The following is a 22,180-nucleotide window of genomic DNA, read 5'->3' as shown; positions in this document are numbered from 1 at the left end:
TTGTTAAAAACAAAAAAATATACTTTACAATATAAATTATTATATATATATATATATATATATATATATATATATATATATATATTTCCAATTTTAAGATCACCGCCAAGCCACACCAAATTAGTGTATAAAACCCTTTATTGTGAGAAAAAAACCCACCTCAACGCAGCAATTTAATATTATTAAAAATAAAAAAATATACTTTACAGTATAAGTCATTTTACTTTTAACACCCTAAACACTTTTAACACCCTAAATGAAACATTAACGTTAAAACTCAATTACAATTTATTTTAATACTTTTAACCCCCTAAACACTTTTAACACCCTAAATGAAACATTAACGTTAAAACTCAATTACAATTTATTTTAATACTCCCATACAAATGGATAAACATTAACAACATTTCAGGAAAGCAATTAGAGCAGGGGAGAGATTTTTAGAAAACTTTTCATCACGATATTGATATTCATGACAATACAGTGTCATTCACCTTACCCTGTCAAAAGGTTTTTCTCATCCTATTTGTGGTCGTTCGAACACAGCCAAAGCCACGAACCATTTTATACGCACAAGTCTGAAAGTCCGAAGCTTTTGATCGTTCGATCCTCCTTGACAGAGTTGCGCCTTGGCTTGATTTTTCATGCTGGCAGTACCTACGATTTTGGAAGCACGGCCAGGGAGACACAGAGACACAGAGCGGGAAGAACCAGGAGCAGACTATTTGGAGAGGGTTCCACTTATAGACGGTTAATCGATTGATACCACAAGATAAAAATTGTATATTTTGGTAATGGATGACCCTTTTATCTACCGTGAATAGTCTAGGTACTCTGAAAAATGTTGCCTTTTATATTTATGGAATGTTAGAGGCCAGTTGAAGAAATTGTTTTATAACACATAAGAAAATGCTCTTATTCAGTCCTATTTATAAGTGTCTCATGGATTTTCTTGTGTGCATCCCCAGATAGAGAGTGAAACACCAACCTGCTGCAATACGCCCAACCTAGAAACTTAATTCTTCAACCGCTTATATGCTTTTGTAGGATAAAACAATCTTCAATTGCTTCCATTTCTGCCACACAACCTTCAGTTCCTACAAATGTTGCCATAGAACGTTCAATTCCTCTTAAACCTTATGATAATCCTTGAAATTTAAAAATGAGATTACCTAATTCATTTTTTTCGTTGTTGGGCATGGATGCAGCTTTTATTCTCAACGTAAGCAATAGCATCATCTATAGACATCATAATGCATTACATGGGATTCAAATCTACCCAGCTTGTTGCTCTGAGTGTTGATTGCATGCTGCAACGTATCTTCCATCCCCCCCTTGCCTCTTTCTCTATGCATATGTGTTCAGTGGCCAAGAAAAAGCATCAGGGTTCCCGTTCTTCATTTGTTTTATCATACATGTTGACATTAGAGTCTCCTTGGTGCCTTAGAAGCAAATGCACCCTTATTGGCCCATCTTTGTTCTTATCATGCTGCCAGGTTTGTTTCTTCATTTATTCCGCTAACCCATTAATTATTAATCATATATATGCAGACTGTTCGACAAAATCTATCAATGGATTACACACACCCACCTGCTAAATTCTCTTATATTTCCATGTCTGGTAAAAACCCTCTTTGGATCATCACTACCTACCAAAATCTTTATAGTTTTTAAATTTTCAAGTAATTTTAATTTTTTTCCTCCATCGAATAACTTAACTTCCTTTTTGGTGACTATTTTCATTCTTCACATATTTTGTGATTTATTTAACTTTTTTAGCTACCTTAAAAAATATTTCTTTGCATTCAATAATCAGTTTGAAAGCAATCTGAAGGTGGACAGTTTGAACGAGCTATTTGAGGAAGCAGGGCTTCACAAAACTGCGAACTTCTTGATCAAGATTCATGGCAAGAGGGCTGTAATAGAGAGAAACTTGAAAATGTGATTTTTTTTGTTTGGAGCTCTAGGTCCCTTAGACTGCCTGGTCTTGTGGACGTCATTAAAATTCCTTCAATTCAATTCAATGGTTCTTGCTTCTTTTGAAGTCTAAAATTTGTACCCACAACTATTTAATTTTAGACAAATATTATATTAAAAATTACGATGATAAGTGGTGGAATGATAATTGTCTAGATGTTTAAGTTTTTACGCCTAAATCTTTGAGACCTCTACGGGTGCTATTTGAACTTGAAAGTTGATAGGACAGAGGGAGTGGAATCTGTCAATGTAAATACTACCTCTTACCTGTCAGGGTGCCATTGGTTCTTAATGTGCTGTTTTTGAGTTTGCTGACTGTTTTAATGCCTATCAATTTTTCTTGTTTTCTGAGACAGTTGTAACCAATTCCAGTATTATCTTCAGCTGATATGTCACTCATCAGGTAAGACAAACCGTGTCTTGTAGGGAACGTTGGTGACCTCATTAATTGAAGTCTCTTCATCATCCTTGTAACTGACTTTTTGAAAATCTATTGTACAATAGTGAAATTCATTTGAGCACATACTTTGCAAAGTGAAGGTAGAATAAGTAGTTGTTCCAACAATACATATTCCGTCGTTATTCCATGAAGACATATGGGGGATCCTATATTTGCTTCTGAAGTGAAGAAAGAGCTGCCACAAGAGAATTTTCAATTGGCTTATAAGATCTAGATCATGGCTTTGGTGGAATATGCTTTCCACTTAAGAGAACCAGCAGAAATGTATCAAACCTATCACAGTTTTAGATGTTAATTTTCCATTTCTCAAGTACTCTGGATAGTGAGAGCCAACTTCATGTTGTAGCTTTTCTCAATCTCTAGTATTCCTCATCAGGCCAATGCATGAAAGCATGAGGTTGCCATCCTGGTTAAACAGAACTCTATAAACATTAAGGTCATGATAGACAACCTTTCCTTTGCTGCTACAATATATAATGCCTATAACAAGTGAAGAGCAACCCATCCTATCAATTATATAAATATTTGAATTTGTTTGTGGCAAAGTCCAAATCCATATCCAATAGTTGATCATACAAAATACTTTCACCAAACCCTGCTCCTTCAGATTTAGAATAAATAAACAGTCATGCTAAAACTAATCTGAATGAGATAGAAGAGTTGAAGCATCCATGGTAGAACAAAGGGAAGAAATCTCAAGTAGCAGATGAAAGCCCTAAACATGGCATTTTGTAGTTTCCTGCAATGGCTACAACTGTATCTTCTGCTAGATGAACTGTAGGTGGGGTGATATCAGTTCTTGCAATATGACTACTATCTTAATCAACAAATCAACCTTCACCCTCTTCTAACTGTTTTTGGGATAAATACTTCTGTCAATTAACAATCCATTATGTTCTATTCATTTCATTAGAGCTTGTATTGGAATAATCTCTGCATTGATCTTAGAAGCAGCATTAGAATGCTTAAACAAAGGATATTTCCATAGCCTAGATTCCAAAATATGTGGGGTGCAGTAGTGGAACAATCAGCCAAGTCCACATTTGAGGCTGAAAAGTCCCAATTCTCTGATTTCTTATCATCAAGCTTCCCATTCAAGTCTGTGGTGCCTTTTGAGGTTAATGTAGAATCAGATTTATGATCAGAATTGGACATTTCTCGATTTCCACAGGACCACAAACCTGCCTAGGTAGACTACTCCCTGACCACTACACATGGTCTTGTGCAGCAAAATCAAATTCGAGATTAGTTTTAACAGAGCTTTGACTGTTTTGAAAACCTTTAATGTTAACTGGAATTTGCCTAGGTGAATTACTTCCTGACTGCTACACATGGTTTTGTACGTCAAAATCAAAATGGATGATAGTTTTCCTTGAGCTTTGACTGTTTTGACAAACTTTAATATTACTGGAAGTGTAGTCTCATCAAAAGCGCTCAATTTGCAGCTACTAGTATTTGAAATATCGTTTCAGTTTCTTGTTGGAGACATGAGAGTAGAAACAGGAAGATGATTACTGTCAGCTTTTTCAAGACATAAGAAACCCAATTATTTATATTTATAGCATCTGATAGTCAGCACTGCTGGGGGATGGTTTTGGGAATATTCCGTTAAAGAAGGAAAGTTTTAGGAGTTTCTACTCTTCCTATCCTCCCAAAAAAGATTATTATTTGGTAATATTTTTCTTTGGAGACTTCCACCTTCTGGTACCACTGTAGTTGTTATTTTACAATCTTTAGTGGAAGAGAAATTTTGAGGGCTCTCAGGTGAGGGATTCTCGTAATGAGTATCTAAATAGTAATTGTCTTGTTCTAATTATTAATGCATAGATTGATCAAGATTTCTTTATTTTTTTTTTAAACATGGTTCTAGCATAAGGAGGTCTGGTTTTGATTATTAATGTATAGATTTACCAAGATGTAATATTACCTTTCTATGCTCGTTGTTGACATCTAATTTCTACATTATTTTTGCTCCTTGAATCTTTGTACATTAGTCTTTCTGCACTTCTCTATCTCCTATATATTATTATTTTGTTGGAAACTTAAGGATATTTTGTTGTCACCTAACAGGTGTTCACCAGAAATTGGAATTAGTCTCTTTTTGATGTGCTTGGGTGTAACTTTATTGTTGCTGAGTATGGAAAGACATTCTTGATCCTAATGATATGACATATGAGGTAAAAATTTCCAAACTCATCATTGCTATGTTGTGAAATTAAGCAACAGGGATTGTTATTTCTGTTATCAAGTTACTTAGGCGTAGGTAAGTATGGACAAAATAAATTACAGCACGGGCAACTTTGATTTTCTAATATGGACATGTTATCATTAAGGAAAAAAGTGTAGTTTAGCTGCATGCTGAAAGATGCAGTCAAGTTGCAGCCATTTAAAGAACATGTATATGCATATGTAGAACCTATTAGATTGATTTACAAAGATATGTCAAGTAGTAATATCCTAGCATATTCTGTCAAAACAATAGATTTCAGCTAAATGTTTCTGATGATCATGCTAGAAGTGCATTGAATTGCATTGAGGTCTATGCTGAAACATGTTTCAAAAGTGCCTTACCACAGAATCATGTATGGTATACTGCTAGGAATCATAAGGAGAAATAGCTGGGGATGGACAAGAATCCGATTGATAAGTTTTGTTTCAGTTGGCATTACTATACCTAAAACAAGTGCATTGAAACGTTCAAAGGCCCGCATGATTATATCGTGTGCCATGGCTCTGATACCACTGTAACATAAAAACTATGGCTGAAGCGAGAAAAACTGATAGCTTGTAGATTTAATTGTTAAAAATACAAACAGGTATTTAATAATAATAATTTATTATATATAATTGTATAAGATGATATAAGATATTTGAATGTTACAATGAGGCCATGCTTTTATACTTCAGTAGGTGACCTTTCGTGAATGGGCATGTCTTTTAGACATACCTGTTGTTAATTTTAGGTATGTTCTATGCTAGAGCAATTTATTTAATTTCTTTTCCATCTTAGCAATCACATCAGCATAAAGTAAACTGCAGATAAAACATAAATATAAATCGCAGAAGACAAGCCAAGACAAGAGGACACAAGATGTGGCACTAGGCAGGGACAAACCCCACAATGTGTGGGGAAACCCTTGATCAATTCTTCTTTCATGTTCTTCAAAGTTCAGCAGAGAAAGAGAGAGAGAGAGAGAGAGAGTACATTTACAACAAAAGTCAACACTATGACTTGTCTAGATCTAGTATAGATCATTTCGTATAACGATGAGATCAATTGAAGACATTTTGCTTCAACTGATTCTCCAAGGTGACGGCTTCACCTATCGTAGTGCTGCATTTCGTCCATTTGCCGCACCTTACCATGTAGCACCATGTTGCCCCATCACAGTGCTGGATCTAGATGACTGAGCTGCTCTCATCTTCATGTTGCTCATCATGCTGCATCTTTCCATGGTCTCATCCACCATCAAGTTGCCCATGCTCATGATTACATTTACTATGATGTTGTCCATGCTCCATGCATCATTGTGCTGCCCATGCACATGATCTCATTCATCATGATGCTCATGATCTCATACATCATGCATCATGCTGCTCATACTGCCCATATGTATCATGCTGCTCATACTGCCCATATGTATCATGCTGTCCATGACTGTGTGTTGAGTTCCTTTATTTGCGTAGAAGGGTCTTTATGACTTTGTATATGGTTTGCATATCTTCATGTAGCTGTGCGTAGAATCCTCATCATGTAAAGTCTTCCCTTACTGCGGCTAGGTGATTTCATGACTGCGGTTATAACTGTGTGGACAGCGTACATGAACAGAACTGTGTTCCTATGCCTGCGGCTTTATCTTTTCCACTTGACTGCGGCTATGACTGTGTATCACTGTCTCCATGACTGCGTGATAGGGTGTCTTCATTTGCCTGCATGTAAGTAACTTTATGCCCTGTGTATGATAGTCTTCAAGACAGTGTATTTATTGTTGTGTACATCACTGCGTGGACAACATATATATATTGCATATATTATAGCGTTCCATTCCAGTCAGCAACGATGATCTCGGATAGGCTCTTCTAGCCTTTTTCTATCCTCACACTTCATGAAGACTCATCCCATACATAACAGTCTCTTGATTTGTAATTTTGTGATGCCAAATGGATGATTGTTATAACTTATAGGTCAGCGAAGACAGAACACTTTGCTTTAGTATGCGGTTGCACGTGATGGGAGAGATAGGGCTCCTTTAGCCCTTAGATGGCTTCGATCTCTTTGGTATTGATCTATCCATCCAATCTACGGCTAGATTGGATCTACAATCCAACAGTATTCCCATATAACATGAAACCCTAGATCAGAGCAGAATGCCGCTTAAGAGAACAGACTTTGCATGAGGGAACAAACCTCCTCAAATGACTACTGCTACCTTCTCTCGTTTACCCTTTCACTTCACTTTCCTTCATGAACGAATTATGATTGAATGTGTTTGTGTATATTGCTAGGGCATCATCCACGTATAAGCTAGGGCATCATCCAATGTATCTTCTTGTGTGTCTCTCCTTCACCAAAAACCCAAGATGTGGTGAGGAGGAGATCACATGAAGTGTGTGTAGCTAATGACTCCAAATCCTCTCTTATTTATACTAAAAACGTAGAGGTTGAATAGACACATCGGTTGGGCTTCTAAGCCTACATAAGATGCTGGCCGATTTAACAATTTGTCCATAATATAAATAAATTCATAACTTCATAAATACTTATCGGAATCAGATGATCTTTAGATCAATCCTACATCTCTCGATGAGAGGGATCCAATAAAAATATCAGTGGCCATAAATAAGACGACCCTCATGGAGTTTGGCCCTAGTTGCCAATTTAACACTCCCTCTCAACTAGGGAGAACTCCATCCGCTGATCCATATGTCCGACTGTACTATCTCTGCCATCAGTGCCCTGCTCTGCTCAACTCTGCTGGCTCTGCTTTGCTCTGCTCAGCTCTGCTGGCTCTGCTTTGCTCTGCTCAGCTCTGCTGGCTCTGCTCTGCTCTGCTCAGTTCTGCTGGCTTTGCTGGCTCTGCTCTGCTCTGCTCTGCTCAACTCTGTTGGCTCTGCTCTGCTCTGCTTGGCTCTACTGAACCATGAAGAAAAAGAATTGATCGAGAATGTCTCATACCATTCTCCACTGACCCTAAGTCAGTCTCAGAGTGCGTACCACTAGTCCCAGACCAGTCTTAGCCGACCCAAAGTCAGCGTCATAGTGGGTACCACTCCTACCACTGGTCCCAGACCAGTCCACTGACTCAAAGTCAGTCTCAAAGTATGTACCACTGGTCCCAGACCAGTCTCAACCGACCCAAAGTCAGCGTCATAGGAAGTACAACTCCTACGACTTGTCCCAGGCTAGTCCACTGACTCAAAGTCAGTCTCAGAGTATGTACCACTGGTCTCAGACCAGTCTCAACCAACCTGAAGTCAGCGTCATAGTAGGTACAACTCCTACCACTGGTCCCAGACCAGTATCATTGATTCCAGGTCAATGAAGGTCATCCTAGCGTAGGGAGTACGGTAGATATAGCGATGCGTCCATCGGTACTACTATGGTCCCTATCTTCATTTCCCTGCTCATTGATCAGATGAGAGGTACTTCCCATGAGTCCCTGACTGCATGGGTAGGATGCCTCGACAGGAGAACTTAATCAATCCCGTCCTCATAGGAGAACTAATCATCCTGCTACAATCGCCATGGAGAACACATCATCCAGGCCTCACAGGAGAACTAATCATCCTTCTACATTTGTCATGGAGAACACATCATCCAGACCTCACAGGAGAACTAATCATCCTGCTACATAGGAGAGCGAATCATCCCGTTCCACAAGAAAGCGAATCATCTTGTCCCACAAGAGAGTGAATCATCCTGTCCATAGGAGAGCGAATCATCTTGTCCCACAAGAGAGCGAATCATCTTGTCCCACAAGAGAGCGAATCATCTTTTGACAGGAGAGGGAATCATCTTGTCCACAGGAGAGCGAATCATCCTGTCCCATAAGAGAGCGAATCATCTTGTCCCACAAGAGAGCGAATCATCTTGTTCACAGGAGAGCGAATCATCCTATCCACAGGAGAGCGAATCATCTTGTCCCACAAGAGAGCGAATCATCTTGTTCCAGTGCGCACCACCAGGGAGGGTGACTCCCCCTGTGGTTGTATGTTGCTCCAGTAAGAACCGCAAACCCCCAGAGCTCCCAGAGCTCAATGTATGCAACATGCAGGACCCTTGTACAAGGGGCTCTTGACGACTCCAAGTCGTTCGAGAAAATCATAGATTTGATCTTTCCCCCGGGGCTTTAGTGACCTGTACATCATCTCAGTGCGGTGGAGCCTCCTTGCTCATCGTCTTACCATATCTTAGATAAGGTAGTATCTGATGTCTATTTGCTGGAGCAATCGTTGAATATGGGATTCCTCAATAATCGAATCCCACCTTTGGTTGTTACAGAGAATCACAGTGGTATTCATCATGTGTACAAACAACTCACTGAAGAGCTTCCCCAACCAGGCAGCTTCATACGAGATCATACTCGTAGATATGTATTCGGTCTTGGCAGTGCTTATAACAACCGACTTCTGCTTCCTTCTCATCCAAGATATGGAAGCAGAATCCAAAGAGAAACAACACTAAGAAGTGCTCCAGTGATCCTCCACACTGCCTGCCCAATCAGCATTCGAATAATCGTAGTTTCATATTTCCAGCAGTGTATCTCAATCCATGAGAGATTGTGCCTTGAAGACATCTTAGAAGATTCTTGGCACCAATCTAGTGAAGTTCAACCAAATATGAGCTCCCCGTGCTAATTGCAAAACATATGTCCGGATGGAAGTTCACCAAGAACTTTCCCAAGTTTGGTCCGACATCACTATCGTATAACTTCCTCGAGGTAGTCATAGGCTTGCAGTTTATCATTTCACATCTGGAATCCAACTCCCTCTGTCTTCTACAAATGAGAGGGTCTGCACCTGTCAGAAATAGTTCGTCTGCATAAGGTGCCAGTATGAGAGGTCTATCATCCACAACCTTCGAATAATGGTTTGGATCGGTTTCACTCCTAGTGAATCTCAATTTCATCAAACAGCTATCAGTCCTCTCATACTACGCCCGAGGTGTTTTGCTTCAAGCCATAGAGGGCTTTCTTCCACCTGTATACATGAGATTCCCGTTCATGAATCTCAAACTCCACGGGTTGTTTCAAACTTGTGGACCTGCTACATGAGGGGAATGGTCCCCTTGTAAGCTTTTCCTTCGGTACATCTCAAACATGTACTTTTATGCTCTTTTTGAATTCAGGCTTCCCTGTCACCATCTGACTCACAGACCTTCGGTGCTATGTGTCAGTGGACATGGTCCCCAGTGGACTTCCTATAACTTAATACAACCCTGAACTCAAAAGCATCTTTGAAAATTCTATTTTCAAACATGTACCTTTCCATCGACGAATGCCACCTTAAAACCTTCGACTTCCATTACTGGGGTTCCTTGCTTCCTTGAAGAGTCGGCCGTGTCCTTGATGACTTGCATCTCTGCCATTCGGACACTCCTTCGCATAAGGGCCGAACTTATAACCAAGACATCTACCTTTCCTTCCACCCTTAGATCCGAACTTCCCAATGAAGTGATCTTTAGGTAGGCCATCAAAAGTTCCACTGTGCCATTATGATAATATGCTCTACTTTGACTTCACCCTTTGTGAATTATGAGGAACCCATTGATCCTTCTGTCTTGTCCCAACTGTCTTTGGTGATTGCTCTTTCACTCTTGCTTGGGCATTGTCTTCGCCTCAGCTCTGATACCATGTTAATTTTAGGTATGTTCTATGCTAGAGAAATTTATTTAATTTCTTTTCCATATTAGCAATCACATCAGCATAAAGTAAACTGCAGATAGAACATAAATATAAATCGCAGAAGACAAGCCAAGACAAGAGGACACAAGATGTGGCGCTAGCCAGGGACAAACCCCACAATGTGTGGGGAACCCTTGATCAATTCTTCTTTTATGTTATTCAAAGTTCAACAGAGAAAGAGAGAGAGAGATAGTACATTTACAACAGAAGTCAACACTTTGACTTGTCTAGATCTAGTGTAGATCATTTCGTATAACGATGAGATCAGTTGAAGACATTCTGCTTCAACTGATTCTCCAAGGTGACAGCTTCACCTATCGTAGTGCTGCATGGCGTCCATTTGCCGTACCTTACCATGTAGCACCATGCTGCCCCATCACAGTGCTGGATCTAGATAACTGAGCTGCTCTCATCTTCATGCTGCTCACCATGCTGCATCTTTCCATGGTCTCATCCACCATCAAGTTGCCCATGCTCATGATTACATTTATTATGATGCTGTCCATGCTTCATGCATCATTGTGTTGCCCATGCACATGATCTTATTCATCATGATGCTCATGATCTCATACATCATGCATCATGCTGCTCATACTACCCATATGTATCATGCTGTTCATGACTGCGTGTTGAGTTCCTTTATCTGTGCAGAAAGGTCTTTATGATTGCGTATATGGTCTGCATATCTTCATGTAGCTGTGCGTAGAATCCTCATCATGTAAAGTCTTCCCTTACTGCGGTTGGATGATTTCATGACTGCAGTTATCACTCTGTGGACAACGTACATGAACAAAACTGCGTTCCTATGCTTGCGACTTTATCTTTTCCACTTGACTACGACTATGACTGTGTATCACTGTCTCCATGACTAGGTGATAGGGTGTCTTCATTTGCCTGCGTGTAAGTAAATTTATGCCTTGTGTATGATAGTCTTCAAGACAATGTATTTATTGTTGTGTACATCACTGCGTGGACAACATATATATATTGCGTATATTACAACGTTCCATTCCAGTCAGCAACGATGATCTCGGATAGGCTCTTCTAGCCTTTTTCTATCCTCACACTTCACAAAGACTCATCCCATACATAACAGTCTCTTGATTTGTAATTTCTTGATGCCAAATGGATGACTGTTATAGGTCAGCGAAGACAAAATTCTTTGCTTTAGTATGCGGATGCACGTGATGGGAGAGATAGGGCTCCTTTAGTCCTTAGATGGCTTCAATCTCTTTGGTACTGATCTATCCATCCAATTTGCGGCTAGATTGGATCTACAACCCAACAATATTCCCACATAACATGAAACCCTAGATCAGGGCAGAATGCCGCTTAAGAGAACAGACTTCGCATGAGGGAACAAACCTCCTCAAATGACTGTTGCTACCTTCTATTGTTTACCCTTTCACTTCACTTTCCTTCAAGAACGAATTATGATTGAATGTGTGTGCGTATATTGCTAGGGCATCATCCATGTATAAGCTAGGGCATCATCCAATGTATCTTCTTGTGTGTCTCTCCTTCACCAAAAACCCAAGACGTGGTGAGGAGGAGATCACATGAAGTGTGTGTAGCTAATGACTCCAAATCCTCTCTTATTTATACTAAAAACGTAGAGGTTGAATAGACACGTCGGTTGGGCTTCTAAGCCTACATAAGATGCTGGCCGATTTAACAGTTTGTCCATAACATAAATAAATTGATAACTTCATAAATACTTATCGGAATCGGATGATCTTTAGATCAATCCTACACCTCTCGATGAGAGGGATCCAATAAAAATATCAATGGCCATAAATAAGATGACCCTCATGGAGTTTGGCCCTAGTTTCCAATTTAACACCTGTTCACTTAATTAATGAATAATTTAACCTAACCAATATTTAATTATTTAATATTTATATTTATTTTATTTATTTAATTGTTATGAATTATATTCATAACAAAGTCGCAAGTAGAACAAGTGCCTCTGACTCGATAGTTTTTTGAGAAAAGAGTAAAGGAAGATGTACCGGTCATTTATGATGTTTTCTTCATCAATCCAGTCATGACACCACAAAGTACTTCAATAATTGGACCCACATGCAACACAATTTTAATTTAAAGGGATACCAATGCTTTGTTTTTGTAAGAACATTTCCCATCCTAATTTGTAAATGTTTGTACTTGGATCTTTTTGTGACATAGTTTTGGAGATAAGGACCATGGCAAGGTCCTTTGAGATGATGAACTGTTTTTGTTTGGGGAACATGTTGAGAGGAATTTTGGAAACATTAATCCTCCTTTCTTGGTCCAAGAACTAGTTAGATGATTATGTCAATGATAGAGGCATGTTAATAGAAGAGAATGTGCTGACAACAATTGGTATATTGACAAAAGAAAGGATGCATTGATGACAAAGTATATGTTGATGCCAGTAGTAAGTACTGACATTTGTATATATATCAACAACATAAGCATTTACAGACAGGTTGATCATTTTGATGGAAGAGAGCAACCAAGAATGAGAATCCATCGAGTCGATAAAACCCCGACCCACTAACCCCATTAGAGAAATGCTTACTAATTTCAATGACAACACGCTATACATCACTGTGGCCTTGTTGCTAGCATTGTTAATGACATATTAATTGCTGGTGATGCGCATGGAGACTCCCAATGTTGATGTACCTCACCTTGTTGGTGTTGGCAGTGTGGAAGCAAATTCTCTCTCTTGGAATAATTATTATGGTTGTCATTAGATTAGTTTAAGCTCATTGGAATGTCCATGACTACTTTATGATATAATGATTGTTGGAATTATTCTAAGTTTGACACGTTAGAAACCCTTCATGCACTTCACTGATTTATTCCTACCTACTTGTTCTGTTAATTAACAAGCTATTTACCATGTAAATACTGGAAATAAATACAAATGCATGCTCAACACATTACAGATCATCAATTGAAGGAAATAGAAACAAGCACACAAGTGACACCGTTGTTTTTGGACTAATGTCCCTAGAAAAACCTAATGCGGGAAAATTGGTGCGGCGATCTAAGGGTTTGATTTATTAAGCAGTTTCAGAATACAATCTAGGTGCCAAATCCGGCTCACCCAACAGAGAAAAATCTCGGCAGTAGTATCTCTCTACTCGAAAGTAGATATTCTGGCTGAAACCCCTGATACACACTTCGACGGCTCCACAGCTCCAATCTGCGCCACAAAACCTTAGCGTTAGCCTCTAGGGATTGCGTCAGCCTCTCTTTGGCCCAGCGTTAGCCCAGCGTCACTCTGGCTTGGCCTGTGTCAGCCTCTCTTTGGCCCAACGTTAGCCCAGCGTCACTCTGGCTTGGCCTATGTCAGCCTCTGGAGGCACTGCGTCAGCCCTCTGGCCCTCTGCATCACCCACGCTGGCCCTTTGAGGCACTGTATAGCTCCTGGCTGGCTTTGCGTGAACCCTTGGTTGCTTCTGTGTCCCTCTCTCAGGCTACTACGCTGATCCTCCCGGTGCTATCTCTGCCTCTCTGCTTCTGTATTCACTATCCCTCAGCTGCAACTTTGATATGCTTGGCAATGAAAACATTGAACATTTGATAGATCTCTTCTATCTTGAGAGAGAGGAGGAGGTCCTCTTTGTGTAGCAAATTCCTTTCTTGGAGCAGGTCTTGAATTTGATCTTCTACCAGTACTTTTAAATCTTCCAAAATTAGGTTTTCTTTTCTTGCTGCTTCTCGAATGGGCTTCAAAAGCTTCTTCCCTTGGATCTTCAATCTCGCCTCTAGAAAGGAGTCTTGATTCTTCTTGAGTGTAGGCAACCCATAGCTTGTCAAAAGTAGGTGCATTTTCTCTTCCACAAACGCTTGATGCAAAAGAATCCCATGATCTAGGCAAACCACCCAAAGCTACAACTACCAATTCTTTGTCAAATACTTCTTCTTCAATGGCTTTGAGTTGATCTCTTATTTGAGAAATTTTAATGAAGTATGATGCCACCGTATCATTCTTTTTCATCTTGATATTGCGAAGTTGACCCCTTAGATTGATGGATTGATTGATATTGTTGATAGTGTACAATCCAACATCAACATTGTACATAGCCTTGGAAGATTGATGATAAGAAATGTAGGGAATTAAATGATCCCTAACAGATTCTATAATGATATTTCTTACCAAGATGTCATCTTCTTGAAGTTTGTCTTTTCCTGTTTGGTCAATTGGTTCTGTAACTTTTCTTATAGCAATTCTCAAGACCTTGTGCCTTGCAAATACTGGGTCGATCCTAGCCTTCCATGCCCTGTAATTAGTAGCTCCTTCAAGCTTGTTTTATGCCTTCATGAAGGATTTCATGATGAAGATAGCTGATCAAAGACATAAGTTAGAATCCCAAACTCTTCAAAGTGCTTCTCAATCTCCTTCAAGGTGCTCTTCAAAGGGATCTCATAGTTCTTTTCCTTCACCAAAGCTCTGATACCATGTTGAATTTCTAGTGCAATCAATACTAGTATAGTTTTTCAAAATTGATAACTACTTCCAATGATACAATTCTTCTTCTTCTTCTAACAATCCAATCATTAAGCAATTATACTTGAAAAACTTCAACTATATGCTTTCATCAATAGAGCAATAGAGATCACAATGAACAGTGAAACAAGAAACAAGAGACACCAGAAATTAGGCTCACAGGCAGGGCAAAACCCATAAGGGGAAAACCCAACCAATATTTCCTTATGAGAGAGAGAATTCAATTCATCAATAGTACATCAAAATATTCCAACAAGATTCCAAAAATTTGACCTCAAAATATCCAAGTCAAAACCAGTCAACAAAGAGAGAAGTAAACATAGGTCAAATTCATAGTCTGCAATAGAGGGCCGAATTTCGGCATGAGGTAGCTTAGAACAAGAGGTTGAAATTTGGTCAAACCCATAGCCAAGATCGCCTTTGAAATTCTTAGTGAAAGCCTTAGTCAAACATGTGGTCCACTTAAGTCGACGAGCCAGAAACATAGACAAAACTTCAATCAAATAGAGTCAACGTATCCTTGCAATTTTCAGCCTCTTCTGACAGTCAAGATCTCGATCAAACAAAAGCAAACTCAATGAAAATCAAATATATCAAATGAAGTTGGTCAATGTAGATTAGAAAAATCTCCTTTGACTCCTTCGCACGTGTGAACTCCTCCTGTTTCAAATCAGATGTGATGAGATGATATCAAATGAAGTCGAACGATGTCTTATTTATGTGTCATAAGAGGTGGCCTTTCCACATGTGGGGCCACCTTGTTCATCATTAGGCTGACTTGGTCAAATGTCAAAATATGCACTTTTCTCCATGATTTGCTAATGAAAACATTGACCATAGCTACCCAAGTTTTCAATAGACAAGAGAGGTAGGAAGAGGGGGGAGGAGAGGTAACTTGGATCAAGGGTTGCCTAGAAGCACCATAGAGAATTGAAGTAGTTAAAATATGGACCTGGTTTAAGGTAAGGAAGAGATGAGTGCGGGGAGGAAAAAGGGTGTGCCAAAATATTTTGGGAGAGTGACAAAGGTAAGCACATAATATATCAATATCAAGAATTGAAAGGCAAGGTTGCTAGTATATGAGTTTGTGCAAAATGGTTCTTTGGAAGGGCTCTTACATGATAAGCTAAACAAAAGCATAAGTTGGACACACAGTTTGCTTACAATCATGACAAATTTCCATGGCTTCATGTTGGATCTTCACCAACAATAAGAGAACAATATTAGGGCATTTTAGTCCTTAGAAGTTGGGGACTCTTGTGTGGTCTTCTCAGCTTTTAGGTAAGGAAAAAGATCTTTAGGAGTAACCCAATGGAGGTGGAATTGGAATTTAATTTTTGAAATAAATAATAGTGGCGGGTTCTCTCTAGGCTTGAACATGATGCATTTTTTTAGCGTTTAGGAGTTCACCATAAACATTCTCTTACCAACATCATATTTGTCTAATGCACATGCTATCAGTTATAGAGGTTTTGAAACTATTTATATAGGTAAACCTAAGAAATGGATGTTGAAATTTGGTAGCTTGGAAGGTATTTCCGAGTGGAAAAACCTTGGGGGCTTTGTGGGCAAGGCATCCAAAGTTTGAGATTTTGACCCAAAGGAATGGGCTTGGAACCTAAGGAAATGAATTTTATATTCTAATTTAATGTTGAGTGGTGAAGTGGGGTCTCTTGAAGGACAAAGAGGGCTCCCAACTTCCAAGACACTTAAACAAAAGGTATATATTGAAAGCCAAAGGAGAGGTTAAGGGAAAAAGTGTGAAGGACTTCATTTGTGAGTGAGGACAACCCTAGAGGAGCCGCAACAAGTTAGATGGAGGCCAAATCATGGAGTCTAATTGCAAAAAGGAGGTTGAGGTCCATTTGGAGTGCTAGAAAGGATCCAGAACTAAGGAGAAAGGAAACACAGGCCTTGTGGAAGACCATTCTTGGAGGGTCGAGGTGGAAAAGGTTGGCGACAACTTAAATTAGGGCAACCAAGGTCTATTTAGGGTTGCCTTAGCAGCAAGATGAGGAAAGGATGGTAGGCCAAGGCCTACTCAGGGCAACTAAGGAAAAGGAGAGACCTGGTCGCAACTAGATGAGACAAACCACAGGCTTGTTAGGGCTCAAACAAAGAGGCCACAATTTGGTTGGAGGTGAATAGTAGGCCTAAGGGATAGGTCGCAGGGACAAAATGCACTGACCGAGGGGCATGAATAGATAGACCGAGGGCTGCTACAACAAGAGATAAGGGCCTGTGTTGGAAAGTGAAGGGATTGTTGGTCTAGGAGGGCTAAAGAAGTCTGGACAGTGCTGGCTGTGGAGGAAATTAAGGTACAATAGAAGTCTGTGGGCTAAAGACATAAGCCTAGGCATAAGAACTTGTCAGTGGAGTTGCCAGGTGGGCAGAGAGTTGACTATGAGCCTAAAGAGAGCTAGTTGAGCTATAGAAGGTTGGCAAGGAGTGCCCAATGTGCTACAACAAATAGCTGTAGGTTTTGGTAGCAAAGGACAAGCATTGGTCAATGTGTTTGAGGGCAAATGAGAGCTGAAAGGACTCAACCTCAACCCAGATATTTTGTACATGTATTTTGTATTATATTTGGCATTGTATAGAGGCTTTTATAGGGCCATGATCCCTAGTACTAGAGCCCTAAGGTTTTTTTATTGAGTAACTAATAAGGAACATGTGTAGGGCCATAAATTCTTGTGTAACATATTAATCTGATTGCTGTTATATTTTTGTTGTGCAGGTCATTTTAAAGTTAGGCACTACAAGTGTGTTTATGTTCCTAGCTAAGGCATAGACTAGACCTAGGTTGCATGGATTTCTAAAATGGTATTAGAGCTACTTTGAAGGGGAACTAGATCAGAGTGTGCATAGGTGTCACGTCTAGGAGGGTGTCGTGTGATCGTTGCAGGAAGCAACAATGTTGCCAACTGAGTTGGTTAGACATGGAGCAAAAAGTTCAACAGAGAACATGGAAATGCGATCTTGATTGGTTTGGTGACGAGATAGGATGGGAGTTCTAGTGGATGGGTGGAGAACTCAGAGCACAACAATGTGTTGAGTGGCGGATTACCGACATCGTTGACAAACTTCCATTGACTTGTCAAAGTATGTTGAGACAACTTAGGTGCCTTGGCAAGGCGTGCTTTGGCATGGATGATGTAGCTTTGTTTGAATGGCAAATTGATCATGAGATGGTATCTTCATTGGGTTGTAGAGTTGCACATGTTAGTTTTTGGTAGCATCGGAAGTGCCCTAGCCTTGAAAATTGGTGGAGAGGCTAAGGCACATGAGTCCTAAAGAACCCATAAACCGTTTGGTGAAATTCCACCCGAATTGCATTTTATTAAAATAATTAATATTTTTAATGGGGTTCCTAAGTTTAAACTTAGGGAAATTAAAATATTAATGGGTATTAGTCAAAATATGGGTGAGAATGATCTAGAAGGCGGATCAAGTCATGTTTTAATCTTAGCCGTTGATTAGAGACTTAATTTCGGCCGTTGAAGACTCAACAGGAAAAGTATAAAATGGAGGCTTGGGGTTCATTTGGAAACACAATAGAGAGATTGAGGAAATCGATTTTCTGAGATGAGAAGTTCTCAGGAGGAAAATCGATTGGATAGATCTTGCAGCTGAGGGGCAGAGAGAATCTGGGAGAAGGAATTTCCGGAAAATACAGAACAGCGAGAGCTTGCAGAGAGGCAACGCGGTGGCTGAGAGAGTTGACGTTGGGCCAGTCTAGGCCCACGCAGCCTTGACGCAGAGCTAGAAGGGCCAGCATAGAGGAGAAAAATGCCTGTCACGCAAAATCTAGAATTGCCGGGAACTATCGAAACAACTGGGAGAGTTGACGCAAAGGGTAGAGAAGGTGATGCAGGGCTGACACAGGGCTAGCGCAGAAATAGTCAGGGTTAGCTAGTCTTGTGCCGGATCAGCCGTAATTCTGCCGGGTGAAGTGAGGTAAAACTCACTCAGATTTTCTGCCAGTATTTTGTCTGTAAAGGATTGCTAGATGAGCATCCCATATTTGTATTGAGATATTTCTCCTGGATAATAATAAACCCTCAGATCTGCTGCACTGGTTTTCTCGCATTAGGTTCTTCCGGGGACTATTGTGTCCAAAAATAAGTGTGTCCTATGTATCTTGTTCATTGCTCTGTTTTCTGTTTCACGAGATCAAATATTTAATTAGCGTAGGCTGCAGGAGTAATTTGCTTCAATATTCAGAAGAATAACTTGATGGATGTAATTTAAGAAATCAAGTAGGTGAAGTAGATTCAGATTTGCTGTAGTAGGGGTTCCTACAGTGTAGGAATTTTCACATGGTATTAGAGCATTGATTTTGAAACAGGAAGAGCAGATCTAGTGCTGAGCAGTGAGGCCAAAAGTTGCACTTGGTAGCAATTCGAATCCCCTTGAAGGGATTGTGCAGTCCTTGCCGGGAAGCAAATCCGAGGAAATTTCTCTCTGAGTGAGATGACAGAGATGTACGATTTCCAGTTCGTGAGTTTGCAGAGGCAGAGGGAGTGATGCAGAGCCTCAATGCAATGCTTGAATGGTGCAATTTCTGCTAGGGAAAAAATCCTCTGGAAAAGAACGAAGACACGTAGAAGGTGAATTTTCTCCTTAGAGAACTTTCTGCCAGAAAGTTTGAATTTCTCACTCGCTGAGCAGCTAAGCAGTGCTAAGCAGTGACTAGAGGAGTCAGTTCGATAGTTGGGTGAGATGGTATCGCATGGGCTTAGAGATCAGGACAGGTTGGATGGGGCCTCCAACTATGTCATATGTAAGACTAGAATCTTAGATGTTCTGGAGGAATATGATCTTGAGGCCTACGTCAAAAGTGTTGTAGCTGTTCCTGCTGACAACTATCAAAAGAAGAAGTAAAGTCCGAGTAGGGGAATGCAAAGAGGCTCATTTTCGATGGAGTTTGAGATCATGTGGTCTCACACTTGCAGGGCAAGGATACAGCTTGAGAGATGTGGGAAGCCTTGTCGTCTCTGTATGAAGGCTCTTCCGAACAATGGGAGATGTGAGCAGAAGTTGCAGCGAACCTTGATGCAGAAAGGAGAAGGTGTGAACCTCTATATTCAACGTGTTCAGGACACTAGAGACCAGCTTGCTACAGTGGGGTCCACTCCTCAACCAACCGCGATGGTGAGGATAGCCCTAAATGGAGTCTCGGAAGAATGGCAAGTTTTCATCCAAAGCATATTGGGCAGGGAAAAACTACCTTCATGGGAGGAGATGTGGGCGACTCTTCAACAGGAGTAGTTAAGGAGGGACCTAGTGAAGGTCAACCTCAATGGCAAGAGTGGGAGTGGCACAAAGACGAAGGAGGAGGAGGAGAACGCAGCTCTCGCATCGAAGGGACAGCAGAAGCCGAAGCAAAAGGACATTTTGAAGGTGAAATGTTTAAGTTGTGGTGAGTTGGGCCACAATGCATCCCAGTGTCCTTTGAAGAAAAAGGACAAGGATGAGAAACATGATCCTAAGGCTGCTTCAACAAATATTGATGAGGATGAGTATGCCATGAGTTCCCACGCATCTCCAGGAGGGAGATGGGGCGATATTGCGTTGTAGTCGGGAGAACTACATGTGGGCAAGATCCTTCAGGAGTCCACCTCTTGGATCAATTCCTTGCTACGGGAGCCCAAGCTTCAATAGTAACGAGATGGACTTAGTGTCAGATGATGCAGTGGATTGTTTGGAGGACAGATGTAGTAGCTTGGGACCAGAGACTGATCAACGCAGAGCAAGGTTGGCAGCAGTGCAGTTGGCACAGTGCAGGAGTCAGCAACAACGCAGAAGATTTATAGGGTCAGAATCAATAGCAATCAGATTCCAACATTCATTGTATTATGTTGAACACAGTTAAGTTCAACTAATTTTGGATGTTCTTTACTTGCTTCTCTCAGCCACTGAGTTGCAGTGTTAGCAGTGGCAATGCTAGCAACATAACAAATGCAGTGTTTGAAAGGTAGTTGTAGTACAAATGCAGCAGTGTCAGTGGCAGTGTCATGGGCAACAATACAAAAGCAGCAACAACACAGTGTTGGTGGCAGCAATAGTGCAGAAAGGAGGTGCTTTAGAAACAGAGCAGCATGCAGGCGAACATTGTTGCTAGAGCACTTTCCTCGCTAAGAGGGAGTGTTAGTTTTTGGTAGCATCAGAAGTGCTCTAGCTTTGAAAATTGGTGGAGAGGCTAAGGCACATGAGTTCTAAAAAAACCCAGAAACTGTTTGGTGAAATTCCACCCGAATTGTATTTTATTAAAATAATTAATATTTTTAATGGGGTTCCTAAGTCTAAACTTAGGGAAATTAAAATATTAATGGGTATTAATCAAAATATGGGTGAGAATGATCTAAAAGGCGGATCAAGTTATGTTCTAATCTTAGCTATTGATTAGAGACTTAATCTCGGTTGTTGAAGACTCAATAGGAAAAGTATAAAATGGAGGCTTGGGGTTCATTTGGAAACACAAACAAAGAGATTGAGGAAATCGATTTTTTGAGGTGAGAAGTTCTCACGAGGAAAATCGATTGGGGAGATCTTGCAGTTGAGGGGCAAAGAGAATTTGGGAGAAGGACTTTCCGAAAAATACAGAACAGAGAGGCGGAGAGAGCTTGCAAAGAGGCAGTGTAGTAGCCAGGAGAGATGACGCTGGGTCAGTCTGGACTCTGGACCCATGCAGCATTGACGCAAAGCTAAAAGGGCCAACACAAAGGAGAACGCTGCCTGTCACGCAGAATCCAGAATTGCTGGAACAACCGGAACTGCTGGGAATTGCTAGAACAATTGGGAGAGATGACACAGATGGTAGAGAAGGTGACGTATGGATGACGCAGAGCAAGCACAGAAATAACCGGGGTTAGGTAGTCTTGTGCCGAATCAGCCGGAATTCTGCTGGGTGAAGTGAGGTAAAAGTCACTCAGATTTTCTGCCAGTGTTTTCTTTGTAAAGGATTGCTAGGTGAGCATCTTAGATTTGTATTCAGATATTTCTCATGCATAATAATAAACCCTCAGAGCTGCTGCACTGGTTTTCCCGCATTGGGTTTTTCCAGGCACTATTGTGTCAAAAAATAAGTGTGTCGTATGTATCTTGTTCTTTGATCTGTTTTCTGTTTCATGAGATCAAATATTTAATTAGTATAGATTGCAAAAGTAATTTGCTTCAGTATTCAGAAGAATAACTTGATGGATGTAATTTAAGAAATCAAGTAGGTGAAGTAGATTCATATTTGTTGCAGTAGGGGTTCCTACAGTGTAGGAATTTTCATAGCACATCCAACAATGGAGCTGTTTGCATATGAGGTGTTTGACCTAGGAGCAT

The 22,180-nt window shown here is 40.3% G+C and overlaps 1 protein-coding gene across 2 annotated transcripts in view; it reads left to right on the top strand.

The window, feature by feature from the left end:
* Positions 1 to 410: 410 nt before the first annotated feature.
* The window catches only part of LOC149177348 (Cyclin/Brf1-like TBP-binding protein), a 411,187-nt gene continuing 389,417 nt past the window's right edge, over positions 411 to 22,180 (top strand). The window contains exons 1-2 of one of the 2 annotated variants that reach the window (XM_089420099.1): positions 411 to 791; positions 4,508 to 4,614. The gene's annotated coding sequence lies outside the window, so the exon portion shown is untranslated. Of the gene's footprint in view, positions 792 to 4,507; positions 4,615 to 22,180 lie in introns of those variants that run through there. The other variant, XM_089420101.1, reaches the window with a different exon arrangement.

This window comes from Pinus tabuliformis, chromosome 4_1 (genome assembly GCF_031772625.1).
Source record: "Pinus tabuliformis cultivar Carrire ecotype Pingquan chromosome 4_1, CPIR1, whole genome shotgun sequence".
Taxonomy (NCBI): Eukaryota; Viridiplantae; Streptophyta; class Pinopsida; order Pinales; family Pinaceae; genus Pinus; species Pinus tabuliformis.
Note: the sequence above shows the minus strand (reverse complement) of the source record. Positions and strands in the feature narration are given on the sequence as shown.